Source organism: Vicugna pacos, chromosome 9 (genome assembly GCF_048564905.1).
Source record: "Vicugna pacos chromosome 9, VicPac4, whole genome shotgun sequence".
Taxonomy (NCBI): domain Eukaryota; kingdom Metazoa; phylum Chordata; class Mammalia; order Artiodactyla; family Camelidae; genus Vicugna; species Vicugna pacos.
In genome coordinates, this window is record NC_132995.1 from 74,890,293 (window position 1) to 74,910,646 (window position 20,354).

General features: G+C 44.0%; 1 long non-coding RNA gene across 2 annotated transcripts; it reads left to right on the forward strand.

Moving 5' to 3' along the window:
- The first annotated feature begins 439 nt into the window (after nucleotides 1–439).
- On the forward strand, nucleotides 440–2,396 carry LOC116281800 (uncharacterized). 2 transcript variants are annotated; one of them, XR_004191259.2, is made up of 3 exons: nucleotides 440–533; nucleotides 603–784; nucleotides 1,783–2,396. It is a non-coding gene; the product is annotated as an uncharacterized lncRNA (long non-coding RNA). The 2 variants fall into 2 exon arrangements; XR_012076022.1 differs by having other exon boundaries at nucleotides 1,892–2,396.
- Nucleotides 2,397–20,354: the final 17,958 nt, after the last annotated feature.

Consider the following 20,354-nt stretch of genomic DNA (forward strand, 5'->3'; position numbering starts at 1 on the left):
TGGAACAGAGAAATTATTGATTTTACTTTGTATCTTTTCTTTAAGGTGTTTTTAAAATTTTTAATTAATCTAGTTCTTTAAGTGTCTAATACTATCAAGTAGAGAGAAAATTTTTCTACTGATTCACAGTGTATCCATTCTTCCCACTCACAATGAGACTTGAAAAAGCAGTCCTTGAATTTTAAATCTTTGTTTAGCTAGCAGAGCTCTCTAGCTGGCTATCCCCAGGTGAAATCTAATCCACAGATATTGTACCAATTATTTATTCCCACAAAAAAAATGCTGCCTGACAAACTACCCCAAAGGCCGGTGGATTAAAACACTAACCATTTGTAATCTCTTCGGAGTCCCTGCGTCAGCTGGGCGGCTCTTCTGACTTAGCTGGGCTTGCTCCTTTCCACAGGCAGCTGCGGGTCAGGGAGGCGGCTCCACCAGTTTTGGCTGGACTCCCGTTTGTTTGCGGACCAGCTGTCTGTCATCAGGTGTAGAAAGGCCTTGGCTCTTCTCCTTCGTCTCTCACATCCTTCCAGCAGGTAAGCCTGAGCATGTTCTCATGATGCAGAAACTGTTTCCTCATACTTAATGGGTCTCCTATGTGCCAGACACTGTAACAAGGAACTGGAGAAATAAGGTCAAACGGGAAGTTGCCTCTTCTATCGAGGAGCCTGCTGTCTCGTGGGAGACGGGCAAATAAACCAGGGACTACAGTGCAGCGTGATATGTGCCGTGATTGTGGCGTGACAGGCCCTATTGGTATGGTGGAGGACCTTCCAAATCAAAGCAGGTAAATGTGGGGTGATGATTGAAAGTGTTACAGAGGAGATATTCTTGAAAAGGTTTTCAGTAAGAGAGGGAAAGGAATTTCATGCAGGGGAACAGCAAAGCCTCAGTGAGACAGAACATCATGGCATTCATTCTTGGTGAGCTGTGATACATTGGTGGAGGGTGGAGGGAGAGGAACGTACGAAGAAGCAGCATGAGAGAGAGCTATTCAGGGAAGTGTGGTGCTTAAGGCTCTTCCAGTTGTGACTAACAATTCCAGGCAGTGAAGTTGACTTTACCAGACAGACACTGGTGTACCTCACAGAGTCCTGACAATTGCTGGATAACCAGGGAAGCTCAGTAGTAGGGATCCATAACCGTCCTCGTGGGGTGTAGACAACTCCCCATCTCTAAGCATCCCTGTTCAAAATTCCAGCTTCCCAGGGAGCAAGTCTGGCCAGTCTGGATCAGATTTCTAGCCCCGGGTCACTCAGCCGTGACTAGGTTACAAGTTACATGTGTGGCTGTTTGCCGATGTTCCACCCCTACGCTGGGGAGGGAGAGGTCACTGTGAGCGGTGTGTCTGGCCTAAGAGGTATCTTATTGTTTAGTTGCCTTTCCCCACATGTACAATGACAAAAATGCCTCCAGCGTATTTGATCCAGCCATTCTAGTACCAGAGGCCCTGCTTCTGCCCTCTTCCCAGCCCAAAGGCACATCCAGCTGGTGGAAGGGACCTCTTAGGGCTATTGCCCTCTTGGGCCTGGCCCCTGGATGGAAAGTGCCCATTGTTCTAGTGCTGGGACAGTCTCTAGGTGTGGTTCCTCTTGGTCTTGCAATCCAAGGACTAGATGGTAAGTGTAATTACTACTAGTACACTCTATAAAATTTTGGGGGCCAGGGGTGTCAATGGTTGCTACAGAAAGAAAGGAGGAAGTAGAAAACAGCGATAGCTTTTTTAAAGGGGGAAAAGGTAGGGTAATTTTTCAGTGTGCAGACATTCCAGCAGTGTCTCTGCAGACCCCTCCTTCCTGCTACTGCTGCAGCCACAGCTGGTGTGTATGATGACCGTTCCAAGCTCCCTTGCTGGGCGCCAGCGTCCTAGCTGACTGAGAGCTTTGCCTACCAGGGTAATTTCAGCCTTCACGTCTAGAAGTCTAAGCCTTTGGTCATCTTCAGCGCCAACTGTGGGAAACTAAACAAAGGCAAAGCAGTGGATTGGAGAACGACTCTGAGGGGGAATGACTGGGAACCGACTAATGCTTGTTCCATAAATGGTCTTTGTTTTAGGGATAATGAAACTGAAGCACAGAGTTTGTTAACTCTTAAGTGACAGGGTCAAGATTTAAAGCCATGCTGTCTGGCTCCAGAACAGCCCTTCTACACAGCTGTGTTACCTCGCCTCTGCACTGTTAGTGTGGGCGCTTGGCCTTCCACGCCTGGGGTTAAGTCCTGCTTTGGCTCTTCAACTTTAGCCTTGCAACCAAGAACAACTGATTTAATTTTTCTAAGTTTCAGTTTTTTCATCTATAAAATGGACATACCCTTTGTGCCTAGCATGATACCTATCATTTGGTAAGTCAATGTATTAAATGGTGGCTGTTATTATTAATTCAATAAAAATGTACTGAGCATTCTGTGGTGGACACTGCATGTGCAGGGGTGCACAAGAGGGACACAATTCCTGTGCTCATGGGTGTTCCAATTAAAAGTATCTGGTGGGGAGGGTACAGCTCAAGTGGTAGAGTGTGTGCTTAGCAGGCCCAAGGCCCTGGGTTCAATCCCCAGCACCTCCTCCAAACATAAATAAATGAATAAGCCTAATTACCTCCCCCTCATAAAAAAAAAAAGTATCTGAACTAAGCCATAAAATGAAAATGGCAATGTGTGGTCCACACAATTGCCTCCCTCGCCTTGAATTATGAACACACGTCTGACATATGGGAACATGATGATGACTGTGAGCAGAAGAGGACTGATGGGGAAAGAAAACGAGCCTGGAACAATCAAGAGCAAAGGGAGCAAGACAAGGAGCAGGAGTGAAACGAGGAGCTCGCCCAGGAGGAGGCGTGCTGCCTGGCTTTCTAGCACAGAAGTCTGCGTTTAACAGGAGAGGCGGGGGGGAACTGACCAAGGGATTCTTGGTATAGAACAGAAAGTCAGAGCAGGTGAAACGAAGAATGATGTCTGAGAAACTTGTGGAGATGGCGTGGGAGATAGTCTCTATACACTGTAGAAGAAGATTAAAGAGAAGGAAGTGAGAAACATTAAAAAAAAAAAACTATTCTCCTGATTTGGAGAGCAGCCATACTTTGTATTATGAGCCAAGAGAGAAAACCAAATGTATCTCCCAGGGGGTGGGGGGAATAAGCCTTTTTCAGGCTAAATTCCCTCGCCTCCTGCCTTGTTTTCTTCACCAGAAACGAGCACTGGGAAAAGAACGGGCTTTAGAGATTCTGCCCCAGGAGTTCACAGACCACTTGCTTGGTGACAACCATGCGGCTCTTTTTTCAGTCGGGCTCACACACAAGATTTAATCTTGGTTTTTAATAGCATGTGTGTGTTTTTTTAACATTTATCAAATGTACCAAAATATCTCTAAAAATGTCTTAGAAAAGTATGTAGGGGAAGAAATATACACATAAATGTCAATCCTTGGAGCAATCTAACATAAAATTCTGCAGATTTACCCTTAATTGTGGGAATTACATTTATGTTATGGAACTTGACCTAAATCGTTGTCAGGGTTCAGGCCAACATTCGTCACAATGAATAGGAAATGGATTAACTGACCAATTATGATATTTTCAGGAGCACCTAATGGTAAGGGGCTTAATTTGTGGCTGAATTATAGGCAAAATGGTTGAGAAGCCACTGTTCCCAAGTAAACCCTAGTCTACAGTGTTCACCATCAAACCTGTCGCCGTCACTAAAACTAAAAGTAGAGTTATTACTTAGATTAGAAATACGTACTTTTTTGTTCCTTGTTTTTAGGTGAAAAGGACGTGTGAAGCGCAAAGATAAATCTGTCTTTTACACAGATGCTTCTCGCTGTGTTTGCAGCTTCACTTTAAAGGACAATACAGTTGATTTCAGTTTCTGTGCTGGAATTGTGTTGATTCTATCGGAAAAACATGAACCAACATGTTTAACTTGAAGATTTATGAACTGGTTATAGGAAGTTAACTCATGTATATGAAATTTTTGAGCATTTCATAATTTCACAGATAATATTTAGCTTCAGAATAATGATGGAAATACATACATTTATGCATATATCACACATACTACATTAAGACTATTGGCTTGTTGAGCAAAATATGATCATAAAATATATGTCATTACAGCCCAGATACATAGTGATAAAACATTTAGAATATCTAAGCACACAAGTCTACATTAACAATGACACTGTTGTAAAATATTTATAACGGTCTTGATTTAAAAAAAAAAAAAGCCAGAGATTTATTCAGTATTTTTTCTGGCATCTGGACTGACATCTCTTCAACCTCCACACAGTTGCCTACTGCGAGGGAAAATGGTTAGATCTGTCAAGCAGCTTTAAAGTTTGACTTTGCAATTCAATGTCACTTAGATCCAAGGAGATAGATAATAGAAGTGGCATTCGTAATCAGCAAGGAGAATATAAATTATGCAATAAATGAAGGAGCCACTTGTTTGTAGGAAAAAAAATAAACCATGTGCCAAATTAAATTCTGATAGATTAGAGATTTTAATATAAAAATGAAACCATAAAATTACCAAAAGAAAATATAGAAAAATACTTACATGATCTTGGAAATGGGAATTATATTTCATGAAATGTAAAGCAAAGATTGACTTTTAAAATACATAGAAAACTAAAAAGTGTTTCAGAAATTACCAAAAAACTTAAAGAGCAAATACCAAACTGGAAGGGAAAAAAAGGGACACAAGGTTAAGAAGTCTTACAAATCAATAAGAAAAAGATAAATAACCAAACAGAAAAATGGGCAAAGGACTCCTGCAGGTAAGTCAGAAAAGAAGGAATAAAAAGGGTCAATAAAGATATATTTTTTCTTTTTCATCAGTAATAAAAAAGCAAATTACTAAAATGCCTTCTTTATCTATCTAATTGATAATAATTATTTTAAAAGACTATCCAGTGTTGGAGAGGGCACTATGGCCTGTTCTAATTTGATCTTTGACAAAATGTCTGAAAAGTACATACTTTTTAATGACAAATTGCACGTCAATATAATGATAGAATATTTGCTAAGGAAATAATGATGTCTGTCACAAGATACTTGTTGCAATTTCTCTTCTTGCTCCTTCCCTTTGCCCCACCCCTTTCTCTCTCTCTCCTTCTTTTTTGGTTTTATGTTTGGTATCAGTGAAAATTTGACAAAATTAAAATGTTCAATAAAAAGGGATCTGGTTAAAAAAATGTGGTAAATTTATTTAATATGTCTGTGATATTCAACCATTAAAAATGATATCATATTAAATATATTTGAAAAATGTTCACTATGTATTGTTAAGTTAAAAAAAAATGGGATACAGGGCAAAATGCACTGGGAGAGGGTCTTCTACCTCACTCGCTCTCCCTCTCTCTCTGTGTCTTTCCCTCTCCACCACCCTCGCATCCACATATATAATTACTAGAAAGGTATTGGGAAAGTATAATAAACCACAGGGAAGGGGGCTTACTGAATTGTTAAATGTACTTCTTTTTTGCCTGTCATTATTTTAAAATTTCCTACAATGAACAGGAGTTATTTTTTGGATAAACAAATACATTCTAAAATTAAATATAGAGTGTTACTTACTGATTGCCTTTTCAAAATCTGTAAGAATCATCAGTTGGCCAGTTGGTTAAGAATGCTTTGATTCCAAAAACATGGAAACGAATATGTATATATGTATATGCATGACTGGAACATTGCACTGTACACCAGAGACTGACACATTGTAACTGACCGTACCTCAATTTAAAAAAAAAAAGAATGTTTTGAATGAAACACCTTGAAAATCATGATGCAAAACTGAGAAAAAGTAGTTTTGAATCTTAAAATGCTGTAGAATTGGCAGATGATTTTTCACTTCATAAGGCATTATTTATAACCACTAATTTTTATTGTTCCTATGGCAATGTTTAATACACAAGAATGGCTGAGGTTAGGAATTTGTGCCCTTAAAAACATATTGGAATATACAACCTGAAGTAAATAACAATTTCCCCCTTTAAATATGACAGAGATGTGGGAAGAAGTAGCAGGCAAGAAGGCTCTGTGTTACCATGCGACGAGTAAGTTCTCCGTGGTGCACATCGCCCCACTCCAGCTTCCGGGTCAGTGACTCACTAGCTCACAGGGAAGCTGACAGATAATTAAGTGCATACCTACTGTCTGCACAGAATGGTTTTCATTACCCAGAGAAGTGCTGTAAAATACTATTCAAACAAATGAGGAAAACCAATCTAAATTAGTATTTTAAAAATTCTAATTGGGGAGTATCTAAGATGCATGAGAAGACAAAGTCTTATCCCAGGTCACGCCAGAACTGTTATGTAACTGATTAAAAACTGATATGGGTACTAATTAAAATCATTAAAGCAACATTACAAAACATTTCTATTAGTACTTCAAGTATTTTAAAAAAAAAACAGCATTTCTTAAAACAATTGCCAAGGTAGTCTTGTGATTTGTTAATTTTAAGAATCCATCTATCCAATTAAGGGACCCAACAGTCTAGCTGAGGAGCCAAGATACCATTCATCATCAATTCATTCATTTGTTGAATAAAATATAGTGAAAACCTACTATGTTCCAAGCAATGTGCAGGGCATTAAAGAATGCTTAAAACATGCCTGCTACCCTCAAAAGCTCACATTTAGAAGCAGGGGGAGAGGTTTGTAAATAAATCACTGCTCCAGGTCCATCTCAGTGACGGCCACACCCGTCGCTCCTTCTGGCAGAACTCTGACCATGGCCCTGACTGACGAGCAGCCCTGGGTGGCCATGTTTTTCACAGAGTGACCAAGCCACTTCCCCTTTTCACCTGCTTTCCCTGCCATCGCTAGGAAAAAAGCTTTGGCCCCCCAGATTTCACCCAGAGAGAGACAGGGTTGCGGTTAGATCATCTGTTTAAGAATTCCAACATGAGATGCAGAGGGCTGGTTAGTAAGCCTGTAGTAGAAACTGATGTTGAAGGTGAAAAGATACTTAGAGGCCGTGGAAGCCTTCAGTGGGCCAAAGCTGTGAGAAGGCAGATGCTTTGCAGCACACACTCCGAGGAGACGGGGAGGGAACGAGTGGGAGCAGCACAAGGGGGAGGAGAGACGAAGGGAGCTGTGGCCACCTCCGTGGGGAAGGGTCAGTGGACTGCGCTGAAGAAGGGCCGGTGATATGACCGGTTCTCAGGGCTGTCTTGGTTCTTGCTTGTTTATTTAATGTGAGACAGTCCTTATCATAGGCATTAAACTGGAAAAATAAAATTCAAAATTTCACAGAGATTTCTGGCTCAGCCTTGACAGAACATACAAGGGGGTTAGGAGTGCCAACCCCTGTGCAGTCAGAAATCCACATATAAATTCTGACTCCTCCCAAATTTAACTAGTAACAGCCTACTATTGACTGAAAGCCTTACCAACAACGATAACACAGTCGATTAACCTGTACTCTGCGTGTTATATGTATTATACACTGTATTCCTAAAGGAAGATAGCAAGAAGAAAGTGTACGAAGAAATTCATAAGGAAGAGAGAATACATTCACAGTTTTGTTCTGTATTTGTCGATACAGTAAGTTTACATCATGTATTTACAAGGTAAATCATCTGTCAGCACCTACATCAATATTGTCTTACATGATACAAAACACTGTGGATGCTGTACACGTTACTAACACTAGGCATCACAAATGAAAAGATAACGTGAAAAAGAAATTCGTATTTGTTTATAATGATTCATGCACTGATAATGGAGCAGCAGCCATATGACTGCCTCATGGTATCCTAGCCTACACACCAATGAGTGAGTCTTTATAAAAAACTTTATGACATACAGTATTACAGCCATGTTCATAATACAGTATTGGAGGGGAAGGGTACAGCTCAGTGGCAGAGCGCGTGCTTAGCACGCACAAGGTCCTGGGTTCTAGCCCCGGTACCTCCATTACAAAAACAAAACACACACACATAATACAATATTGGAAACACTGGTACATGTTTTTAAAAAAACTACTTACCTGTGATAATAGGCGGGTATGCAGTTTCTCCAGTTATGAAAGAGAGGCGAACTGTATGGTAATGTATTCTTTAAAAGAAAAGTTATAAAACAGAAAGAAAACTAATACACTGTTAACTTTACAGTAAATATCACTCACCTCATGTCTATGTCAGGTTAGACTAGTATCTATGTATATTTTATGCATTCATGACATACTTCACTTTTCCTTAATTTGGGGGATATTTCCAGGCTATGCAGTTCATCTGTAAGTTTTTCAAGTTGTCACAAATCTCTAAAACTTTTTCCAATATATTTATTGAAAAAATTCTGCATACAAGAGGACCCGCACAGTTCAAAACTTTGTTGCTCAAGAATCAACTGTAATGAGTTTACCTTTCCACAATAAATAACCATGAAACTGGATAAAATAAACAAAGCATCTGTTTTTAGACATTAGTCAGTACACAGCACAGAGCCGTGATCCTTGAGAGAAGAGGAACAAAGAAGGTGTTCATCACAGAGCAGTTTGGCATTTATTTTATTTCTAGACTCATCCATACATAACCTGGTTCTCATATGTAGTCCAACATATGATGACAGAGCATCAGTGAAATATATCTCAAGCTTCCACAAGCTACCAAAGAAGAGGAGTAGTTAACATCAGACCTACTGCAATATAAGGGAATTACTTTTATAAAAATTGGACTATGGTCTCCATAATGGATTGTACAACTAATTTAAGTTTTTAGAAATCTGACCTATAATCCTGCAAAATATTTACAAACGATCAACTGCAAGCTTATACTTGGATATAAAGAACTCCACAGTAAATGCTTAAATCTGTGTAGGTCAATTATACACCCGAAATTCAGTAGCTTGCTGTAAGGAGAGACACGCTATGCATTAACAATGAAGGAGCCATTGTGAAGAGAAAGGGTAGAGTAACTGACACTAAAACCTGTATAATAAAGGAATTTGTTCTTAATGCAGGTTAAACCATGCTTACTGAAAAATAAAATACTGGAACATGTGAGTGCGTGATACACCATTTTGGTGGTCATGGATGATACAAATCGTCATACATAATCTGCTGATTGTATAAACCTAATTGGTACTTCAAAGTGTCTTACTGTTACTAATAAAAAGGCATCAACTCCACTGTGCTATTGAGGTACAGGCTTGGATTCTGTAGCCAAGAGACGATTGTAGCAGGCTGCAGGTGAGTGCTCCAGGCGAGTGAAGGGGTGGGTTTCTGCTCCATGAAGCCTTCAGGGTCTGGAGGTCCCTGTCTTTTTGCTCTGCTGGCCCCTAGGGTGTTGTCCCTATTTACGTGCCCCAGCTGAGTTTGAGCTCCAGCCCAGGGGGAGGGAGGAGGAGAGGCACTAGGAGGTAAGCAGTTTCCTTGTAAGTAAATGACATGTAAGTTGTGGGTCTCATGATCTAACGGTAAGAACTTGGTTTCATGGCCACACTCAGTGGCAAGAGAAGCAGGACAGTGTAGTCAGCCGGGCGTCCGACCGTCTGCTCAGGTAAAACTCAGCTGTCGTGGAAGACCGGGAGAACGGGTCTGGGGGACAACGAGCTGTCGGCTCCTCCGACACGCAGGCACACACTGCTGGTGGAGGTGTAACCAGGTTCAGTTTCTGGACGGAATTTTGGCAGTATGCGTCAAGAGCCAGAACACACACCTGCTCTTTAGCTTAAGAAGAACTTATCCTAAGAAAATAAAACATGTGCCTGAAGATTTAGTTGTACGGATGCGCATTGCAGAGAAGTGTTAATAGCAGACAAACCAAAAACCGTCGAAATACCTCATTGCTTACACGTGTAAGGAGCACCTTGTGTGTGTCGCTGGATACCCAACGACAGTATCGCCACAGCTTACCTGGCCGAGAGCTGCGATGTTTCTGGGTCACCATTCCGGCTGTGTCTGTGGCCGTCAGGCGTCGAGTGCCGACTGCGTGCCCCTCCCTGTGCTAGAACTTTACATCATTTTACTTAATCAACTCTGCAAGGCAGGTGTTAATATATAAACAAAGGGAGGTTCGGAGCGCTTACGGTGCTTGTTTAAGATCAACCAGCAGGTAAATGATGTGGCTGGATTTGACATCAGCGCCGTCTAGTGCTTGCCTCTCTGTTTCGGGCACGTGCTCCCGTTCGACCGGCCCCGCAGGACTGACGAGGAGGCAGCAGCGTGCGCGCCACGCGCCACGCGCCACGGCAGGCTGGCGGGAGCCGTCTCTCCAGAGCGACTGAGGGGGCAGAACCCCAGCCTCAGGATTCGTCGGGATGTTCATGCTTACAAAGGGTAGAAAACAGCTTGAACTATTTTACGTACAAAAGGGGAAGCTATCAGAAAGTAGGGCTGTCTCACCGAGCCAAGGGCAGGAACGTACGCATCGGAAGGGCTGAAATTGGAACAGGAAGGCCAGCAGGACTCCGAGACCCACGGTTTCCACTTCGTGGCTTCCCCCAGCGCCTGGCTTCCTCAGTCACTCGAGCCGTAGGGCAGCTGGCAGACGGCAGTCGCAGCTCCCAGATTCCCGTGCACAGTTCCAGCCGCGTGGAGACTCCTCCTCTCCCTCCTCCCATCCGCACCTGCACACTCCCTGGCAAGAACGCTGCTCGGCTCGAGCGCGCAGCCTGTCCTCCGTCCAGCCTCCGCGGCCGGGGCCTGGGTAACGTACACAGCGCTGCCGGAGGTGAGGGACCAGATGAAGGTTCTTTGTGAGCCACCAAGATGTTCCAAATGTGTCCGCTATGCTGTAGGTCTTGTGGATCCCGGCAGGAATGGTCTTCCTCCCTTGGGCAAAGCGGACCGAGCTGAGGGGCAGCCGGGATGTGACTGCAGCCGCAAAGACCTACCTACGTGACTCGTCTCGTGACCTTGAAGGTCAGACTAAATGAGAGTTGAGAGAGGTACTGGTACCTTTTTTTTAAACCTATGACAACATTCCATAGAAAAATAAGTAGTTATCCTTCTCTACAATGACAATGATCGAGTTTGTTCAAAAGAACTGATTTTCTCACCATACTATCTTGCCCAACAAATTTGGCGGTAACAAGTTTAAATGCTTATAAATGGGCTGGTTGAAATAATCTATTTACTAAAAAGTGTAGCAGTATATCCTGGTATTTTTAGTACTGCTTGTTGAGAAATAGTAAGGGCTGGTTGGTTTGCTGTTTTCCCAGAAACAGCTAGCATCCTTACAATGCACCTTAGTCAGAAACAGCCCTGGAAGGAAGGCAGAAAAGGATAGAAGAGACTCAAATAGGGGGAAGGGTGGGCTAGCATTTCTAGAAGATATATATATATATATATATATATATATATATATATATATATATATATATATCCTTTTTTAAAAAATCCCCAAAATACTCTACTTCGAGGGTACGCATAAATAATTCATCTTAAAACTGCTCCGTCAGTAGGTAGGCTGTGTGGAGTGGCTGTGGGCGTAAGTGGCAAAGCCTCGACGCCTTGGGCGGCCGTGACCTGCAGGGATGCTGGGCAGTGCTGCGCGGGGGTTACGTGGCAGCCGTTTTCTGTCAAATGGGGAGAATTTCCAACTTAGACTCTAATTTGAAAGTTATTCTTTTACATAAAAAGAGGAGAGTTTAAAAGATCTTCCCCTCTTCCTGCTTGAGAACACTCTGGAGAGACAGACAATGGCCACATTCCTGGAAGTGGCAGAAGGCATTTGCAGACTTGAATCCTACTTAGCAACACCATCTGCAGAAAGTTGATACATAAAGTAAAGTTTAGGTTTTGGTTTAAATATCCCTTCTTTCAGGATGTCTTTTCTCATCCCTTCAGACTAGGTCAAAAAATCCTGCTCTGAACGTCCACAGAGTCGCGGGCTGCACGGGGCAGAGCCGCACACAGAGCAGGCTCGGCGAGGGCGGGGGTGATTTTATCTGGTTTCCTTTGCATCTCCAGGGCCAGATACCCAACAGGCATTAGATAAAGATGTGCTGAATGAAAGAAAACGTTGTTGCGAGTGGATGCAAGGTGGAGAGTGAGCATTGCTGGCAGCTGGTCATGCAGACTCAGATTCAACAAGGCACATACCCTAAGGCGGAAGATCTTGAGATTAAAAGAGTAGGTTACACAGAGGAGGACTGCTTGACTCACTTGATTAAGGCAGGAAAAGAAGACGTCACATTATGACTAGACTAGAAGCAAGTGCTTAGCCTCACTGGCCTCTCAGTGAGGAGGAATACGAGCCCCCCGCCCCACCGAACAGTCATTATGATTTATTGGAGTTGTGCTGAAATTACTTGTCCAGTGAACTGTTTGTAACTCTTGCTCCACAGTGGGGGCTCAGCCTGTTTCTGGTCATCGTTGTTATAAGAAGGCCCACCTGGCACTGCGAGCAGAGGTGGCTGAATCAGACAACTAAATGACTCCTGTGGTTGGGATTCCACGGCTCAGAACTGGAAGACTTAAGGGGCAGCTGACAGCCTCTTTATTCAGCGTGGTGTGCCTCACATTTCACTGGCAAGAGGCAAGTGCCAGGCAGTTTCTCAGCTTTCTGGGTGGACACTGGAGCCAGAAGAATCGCTTCTGATTCCTAACAGGCCTCTTCAGTGCGCCGACACGCCATGTCATTCCAGGTGCTCTGCTTTGTTGAGGCTGTGAGCTTTCCCTCCACCTGTGGTTACATTCACTTCTCTGCTGCATGCCTGTACCCCAGCCAAACACGTGCCGTGCTCACTGGACCACTGTAACACGCACCCCTCAGTGCTGCCCACGGTCAGATCCAGTTCACTCTGCCACTGCCACACACCTTCTCCTCTCCTCGGACCTCCAGCATCTCCTCCCCGTCCTCATGCTCAGTGGGTGATCTTGCTTCCTGTTTCACTGTAAAAGGAGAAGCCATCAGAAGAAAACCAGCACGAAGACGAGACCCCCACAATGTTCTTTTTGGGCTGAAACCCTTCACTCACTTCCCATCCACCCCAGCTCTTACCAGCCTCCTGGTCATTTTGGCCCTAGTCTGTTGGACCAAAGTTATTCAGATATAGGAATAGAGAAGAAAAGTAATGAAGAACTAATAATGATCATAATGATACATCTGCTGTATCTGTAGTTTATTTCAAACAGCTGACGCGCTCTGCCTGTTTCTAGGAGCTCCTTCTGACGGTGCTACAGGCTGCCGGGGATGGTGCTTTCTGCGAGGCGTGGCAGGACACCACTGTCACCCATCTCAGTTCTGAACAGTCTCAGAGTCCTGGCTACCAGAGCCCAGGAGGTGCAGCCAAGCGTCGTCTCAGGACTACCAGCCTCCCTTCCTCCGGGAGACAACGGACGCTCATTTAGGCAGCGGCTTTCAGACTTGTGTTGTTGTTGCTGATTTCCCACAACAAGAAATATATTTATGTGAAGACGTAGTACACACGTACACACAGTCACACGTGTGGCTGAAAGCAGAGTCTGTTAGAGAGCATTTATCTCTACAATATGCAGAGCACTCGTTTTTAAATCTAGTTTTCAAGTGCTGGTTGTGATGTAATAAATAGATTTCATTACTAACCAATGAGCCAAAGCCTATGGTTTGGAAAATAATTCATTAAGGGATAATTAGAGACGTTAATAGACAAAAATCTTTAAGACTTCATTGACAAATAGATGAACATTAATTTAAAACCCACTCAACTGCCAGCACCTCCAAGGGAGTGGCCGCATGATTAGCTGCTTTGCTAAGAATCAATGACTCATATGACTATTTGTCTGTGTGGTGAAAAGCAAAGCTGATGTCAGGACAAATAAGGTAAAATCAGGGAAAGGGAATCAGCTCCTTCCGACTGCTCTTTTTTGTTTTCCATCAGCAAAAACACCACTACTCAAGTAGCCTCTGCGTTGCAGAGGGCAGATTGCGCAAGGGACTGGACGGATGAGAAGAGTTCTGCGCTACTTCCCAACCCTGGACTTCACTCCTTCAGCAAGTCTTGACTGCTTGCCTGGTGTGTGCGCCAGGAGGCGGGGACCCAGCCGTGACCAAGCCTCAGTACTGATGCTGTGGAGAAGCCACCACTGGAGCTGAGGGGACGGACAATGAATAGACGAACAGGCAGAGAGGACACAGCTGCGCTGTGAAGGTGGTGGAGAGTCACAGGGTGACCCGCTCGTCCCCTTGTCTGCTGTTACTGTAAGACTAGTAACAGCACAATTACCACTGTCGTGGTCAGGGAAGGCCGTCTGGGGAGGTGACATCTCACCTGAAGCCTGAAGAACGAGGAGGAGCCACCTGGGGCTGGGCGGGGCCTGCAGCCTCTCCAGCCCGCAGAGCGAGCAGGCGGAGAGCGCGTGCGCCCGGCGGGCGGGGAGAGGAGCGCGCGGAGGCCGGCGCGCGGAGCTCGGCTTCCGCTCCGTGGCAAGGCGCGCCATCAGAGGCTCTAAGCGAGGAAGTGACAACGATGATTTAAACACTGGTTATTGTGTGGGGAATGTGTTGGGCGTAGGGAATGTGTTTTGGCGTTCCAGGCAGGAGATGATAGGGCTTCACTATGGTGGTGGCAGACTCTAAAATCCTGTTTTGTTTACAATTAATAGACAATATGAAAGTCATTCTGCTTATCTGAAAATGTTGCTTATTTTGCCTCCAAAGCAAACATTTTTCCATCTTTGCTAAATAATTTAAATTCACGGGTCCTAGTGTGTGTGTGTGTGTGTGTGTGTGTGTGTGTGTGTGCGCGCGCGCACAGGGCGGCGGTGGAGGCTGTTTTGTAATCATGCACGTGTAGGATTTGTTTGGAGGGTTTGGAAGGGCTGGCGTAGGTTAGGATTGCTGCGAAATGGAGGCTGATGCCAAGGTGCGGGCAGCGTAAGGCAGAGGCATGTCCCGCAGCTCCCTGGGAATGCCATCAAGCTTGGGAAAGTATTAAGGGTGCTGTATATACCAGGCCCACCTTGGTGACATAGGGGAAAAGAAAGATGTGAAGATGTGTAGTCTTCTAATTTATTTGAGAAAATCTGAGATATCAGAGTAAGAGAATGTTATTTGCATGAGGGTCTCAAAGCCTCAAAACCACCTAGAGGAAGTGAATTTGAGGCTGATGGTCGATCCCCTAGAATACCACGGCCGTTATTTCCTAAACCAAACAGTAAGAGACTTTTCCTAACCATTCTGTGGGGAAAGGTTGGGGCTGCCTGGGAGGGTAGGAAATCCATCTCAAGGAGGCAGAAAACCAAGAGATGTGGCCATCTGCCTATGAGGAATTGCTTATTATGACACAGATGAATGCTTCTCTGGTCTAATCTTTGAGGAAATTTGCTTTAAATTCTTAAGAAAAAGAACAGTGAAGCTGAAAAAAAAGAAAGCTGCCCCTTGGAGGCTTACACTGCATCAGCCCATTAGCCCAAGGGCTAGTTTACAGCTAAAAATCTGTATCATTCCCCAGAAGGAAGATTTGGGAACCCCTCCCTCCCCTCCATCAGTTTTGGGCAGAGCCGCAGCGGGAGCTGGGACAGACGGCTGCGGAGTCCGGTGGGAGCCTGGCAGGAGGCACATCCTGAGCAAGAAAAAAGCTCCTAGAGCCCTGAGAGCACTTGGGGCCCGTGGAAATGAGAAAAACTTCGGAAGTTCGACGTCCTTATAAGGAAACCAGAGTGAGAACTTAGAGCCAGACACCACTGATTTTGCCATCCCCCATCTCGGAAGCCCCCGAGTGTGGTCTGGGAAATGAAGGTGACATTTGGTGGGTCAGAGCAAGCGTTGCTGTGCAATCTCCCTTGGAAATTCACAAGAATTAATTAAGCCAATATTTAGTCTAGGAATAGTTTACATCCAGATTAGCTTGGAGGTGAGAAAATAGATCAAGGAAACTCTCAGCCCTCCAGCAGCTGTTCGGAGAGAGAAGAGTCCCAGACACACACGCAGAGCGACGCCCTGTTCCTTCCTCCTGCGCATGCGGTGACCCAGGGTGGACTATTCTCACAAAGCAGGCTCCCTAGTCTGGTTCCAGATCAGCTGCAGGCTGAGAGAGGCTTGAGCACCACTTAATTTCTTAGAGCTCTTTGCTCTGCAGACACACATACGAGTAGAGGTTTGTTCTTAAAAGCCCTGGTTCGGGCGCAGTACAGGGCCCTGCAGGGGTCTGTCTGGCTGCTAACCAGTTACCGTGTGTCCACGTCTACTCTGCTTCTTTAGTCACACCTGTAAACAGCATTTAGGTTTTTGCAAAAAGGCAAGTCAAAAGCTTGCATGAAGTTACTAACATGTGATATCGCACAGAAACACATTTGGCTTTCTGACACATCTCCAAAATTAATCACACATGCTGTCTACTTTCAGAATAGGCTAGAGCTGGCTCAGCACGTCCAGCAGGTTGATCTAGCTTCCAAGGGCTGTGTCGTTATGTGTGTAGGTGCACCTTTCCCAGAAAGAGTAACTAGCAGTGCTTTCATCTGTCCAAAACTGGTTTTTGTTTAATTGCTCTATTTATCACCTTCAGAAATTCACATCTAGCTCACAGCAACATCCTGGAGGAGTAGCATGTGTGAGCCAATAAAAATGAAGTAATGAAAAAATGTAATGAGTCATTTTAAGAAAACATCATTAAAAAGTTGAGTAAGAAAATAAATGTTTCAGCCCAGATATACCTTGAATAGAACTTTTTGTTCAAGTGTAGAAAGTGACAGATGCACATAAGGAAACCATGCCCATGTAATTCTTGCAAACGACGCAGACTGCTGATGGGAGAGAAGCATGGACAGCAAAGCATGAACTTAACTCTCGTGAAAGACTTAAGGCTTCATTGATGGGAAGCAGAGATGAACCGTGGATGTGGGCACAGTGAGGGCTCACTCGAGGCTACGAGGAAGGGCCACGAGGAAAGCAAGCAGTGACATTTATACTTTCCTGAGTTTGGTCTTGCGTAGTCAGGGCCAGATACAGCAGATCCTTTAAAGAAAAGGGGGGAAATTGAAAACAAAAACAATGAATTAAGGGAAATCAATTCTAGGCCAGAATTGTAAAAAGATGTGAGATTGATTATTTTTAAAAGCCAATGCTATCTCAAAGGGTAAAAAGTCAAATTCTTCCTTAAAATTACTTTTTAAGAAACAATTAGAATCAAACTTTCAACTATTGATTTTTTTTAAAGAAAAGGCCCACCATTTGAACAGCGAGAGAAGAATCTAAAATGATTCATCATCCTTCTGAAACTCCTGCCCCACCTGTTTCTATCGGTCAGACACTTTGTGTCCCGTATCACAGAGAAAAGCCTTCTCTCAGCCTACTTGCAGAATAAAGAAGTAGCCTATTTAAAACAAACATTTATTGTGTATCTATTTTGCGATCTATATTGTCCCAAGTACTGGAAATTCGGCTGTGAATAAGACAGACAGTATGGTCCCCAAGGAGCTTATGTTCTGGTGAGGGAGGACAAGCAATAAACCCATAAAAATAAATGAATAAAGAACCGATAAGTGTGATGAAGAAGCTGCAACAGGACACTGGGATGAAGGTGACTGGGGAGATGGGGCACTGCCTTGGCCACGGTGGTCGGGGTGGCCGCTCTGTCTTTTCACCGTAACCTTCTATGGCAGAAGGGTCAACTCCACTCACAAGGACCCTCCCTCATGACCTAACCACCTACCAAAGGCCCCACCTCCTAACACCTTAGGGGCTGGGATTTCAGCGTATGAACCTGGGGACACAAATATTCAGTCTGTTGCAGTGTAACAGGCAGAACAGTAGGAGATTTGTCCTCAGCAAACTTAAGCTGCAAAGAGAGAAGCACCCAAAAGATTAAACAAAATGAGAGATATTAACCCAGTTTCATGGAAAAAATGTCGCAATTTCCAAAGAGAAGTAACAAAGCCATGAGAGCCTGGAGAAAACTCCCGCAGCAGGGGAAGCTAAGAGCCCCCAGACCACAGACAGCCAGGATGAGACGGATCATGTCTAGTCTGAAAGAGGTAAATGTCATGCTGAAGCCCTCAAAGGCTATGATAACAAGGCTGTGGCTCTCTGGTAAAAGCTGAATGAACCAAAAATAGCAGCGAAAACCACCCAGCATTTAACAAGACTCACAGAATCCACGGTGCCAGTAAAGCTAAAGCGCGGTGGAGGTAAAAACGGGACACTGAATACCCACCTCCCCCACCCCTGCAGCGGGAGGCCAGAGGCCCTGCTGGACACGTCCTGAGTCAGGAATGCGGTGCGGCTCCTGAGTGCCACAGCCCTGTGGGTGCGAGCAAGGGCTCTGAGAGCAGCGGGCCCTACCGCGTACCAGCCACGTGACTTCCACAAACATCTCTAAACATCTGTTTCCTCGGGTGAAAAATGGGGATAATAACAGTGACTGCATAAGAACGCTATGCAAAATGCGTGGTCACAATGCATTAAGTGAGCTGATGTATTAGAAGGTTTATTAACGTTCCCGGCACAAGGTAAACATTCAAAGCACTAGCTCTGTTGCTTCTGAATCAGTCACAGAGCAGACAGTGAGGGGTCTGGTGGCCGAGTGTAACTGTGGTGGGAAGGGCAGTGGAGCCAACCTAGGAAATCGAGAGAGCCCAGAGTGGGGAGGGCACAGCTCAGGGGTAGAGTGCGTGCTTAGCATGTGCAAGGTCCTGGGTTCAATCCCTGGTACTTCCCTTAAATAAATAAAGAAATAAACCTACTCACCTCCCTCCCACCAAAAATAAAAGAGGGTCCAAGACTCACAGAGTCAGTGCCTGAGGGAGGGCAGCCCACACCCGGTTTGAGGGAGCCCCTCCCACAAGCACAGGGGATGCTGCTAAGGAAAGAGAAAACAGCAAGTGTCCACACCACCAAAGAAGCAGCGAGCACGGTAACTGAATCTACGTTATTCTGGGCCTAAAATCTGTGTCCTTGATTACCGTGTTATCGCATCTTGAGATTTTAATTGGGACATTGAACACTTACTAAAGCGTGTGAAGAGAACTAAAAACTAGATTTGTGAAATCATTGCATAGTGAAATACTATATATGGTCACATTTCCGAGTTCTCAGTCTAACAGAACCTGCCCTCTGTTAGATCCTTTCTAAAAACAACAGAAAAATTTACACCGTATTCTTTTCCCTGCTGTGTTATTTCCCCTTCAATAGAAAACTGCATCTTATTTACCTCAGAATCCACAGGCACACAGAAAAGGCTCAATAAATGTTTATTTAGCAAACCCAAAATGTCTTCCAGAAAACCATATTTCAGGATATAATACTTTAAAATGAAGTTATCCTAGAAAGGAACAGTACAGTCCAGTCACATAATGAAATACCACTCGGCAATGAAAAGGAACAAGCCACTGATGCGTGTAACAACACAGACGAACATCAAAAGCATTATCAAAAAATCAAAAGGACAAACTATACAAATCAGTGGTAGGCAGGGGGTGGGGAAGGTGGCGGATTACAGAGATGCGTGAGGAAACTTTGAGACAATAGAAATGTTCTGTGTCTTGATTGTGGTCATGGTTACATGACGGGATATTGTCATCAAAATTCACAGAACTGTATATGTTAAGGGGGTGAATGTCACTGTAGATAAATTATTCCTCAACGAGCCTGACTGAGAAATAAAGGAAGACCTAAGATCACAATATATGATGCTCCTTGATAACTTACTTAAAATACACTTACTAATTCTGAGGTGACAGAGTATTTCACAGACGTCCTAAAAGCAATTGTCCTGCACTTAACAAAGTCCAAAACATCATTTAACTGTAGCATCTCAAAGATACTGACAATCCTAGCTATTCATTTGCTACTGTTTCTGTGAAGAGTGTGTTGTATAAACCTGAAAAGGGGATGAGAAATGCGGCCCTCATTTGGAAGAATCACATGGAGCTGAAACGTGGCAAGGGACGATTTCCTATATGAAAGCTGTTTAGTCTAACTATCTTTAAACATTCAGTATCTGAATAATAAAAATGCAATCTTACATTTTCAAGGTACATAAAAAGTATCCAGCAATTAGACAGCTGCTTATCTTCATGGCTCACTTCCTTGGCTGGTTTTCTGCGTCAGAGCTCATATCCCTGAGGGTTGTTATACACTGGCTTTCATGTCTTCTCATTCATTCATTCATTCAATTTTTCACTCATTTAATAATTGTTTATTAAGCATCTCTATATGCCAGACACTGGAGATACAGCAGAGAGTAAAACACATGAGAAACCTGTCTGTTACCTTACATTCTGGTGAGGAGAGAGACAATGAATACTTTCAGGTGATGAAAAAAACAAAACAGGGCGATGGGTATAGAATGACGGTTGTGGGGTAGGCAGTGGGTGGACAGAACACTTTGGACAGAACGGTGAGGGGACCTAAGGAGACAGCATTTGCACTGACAACTCCGGGAGGTGACTGACGAGGAGTCAGCCACGGGAAGAGATCTGTGGGAAGAGTGT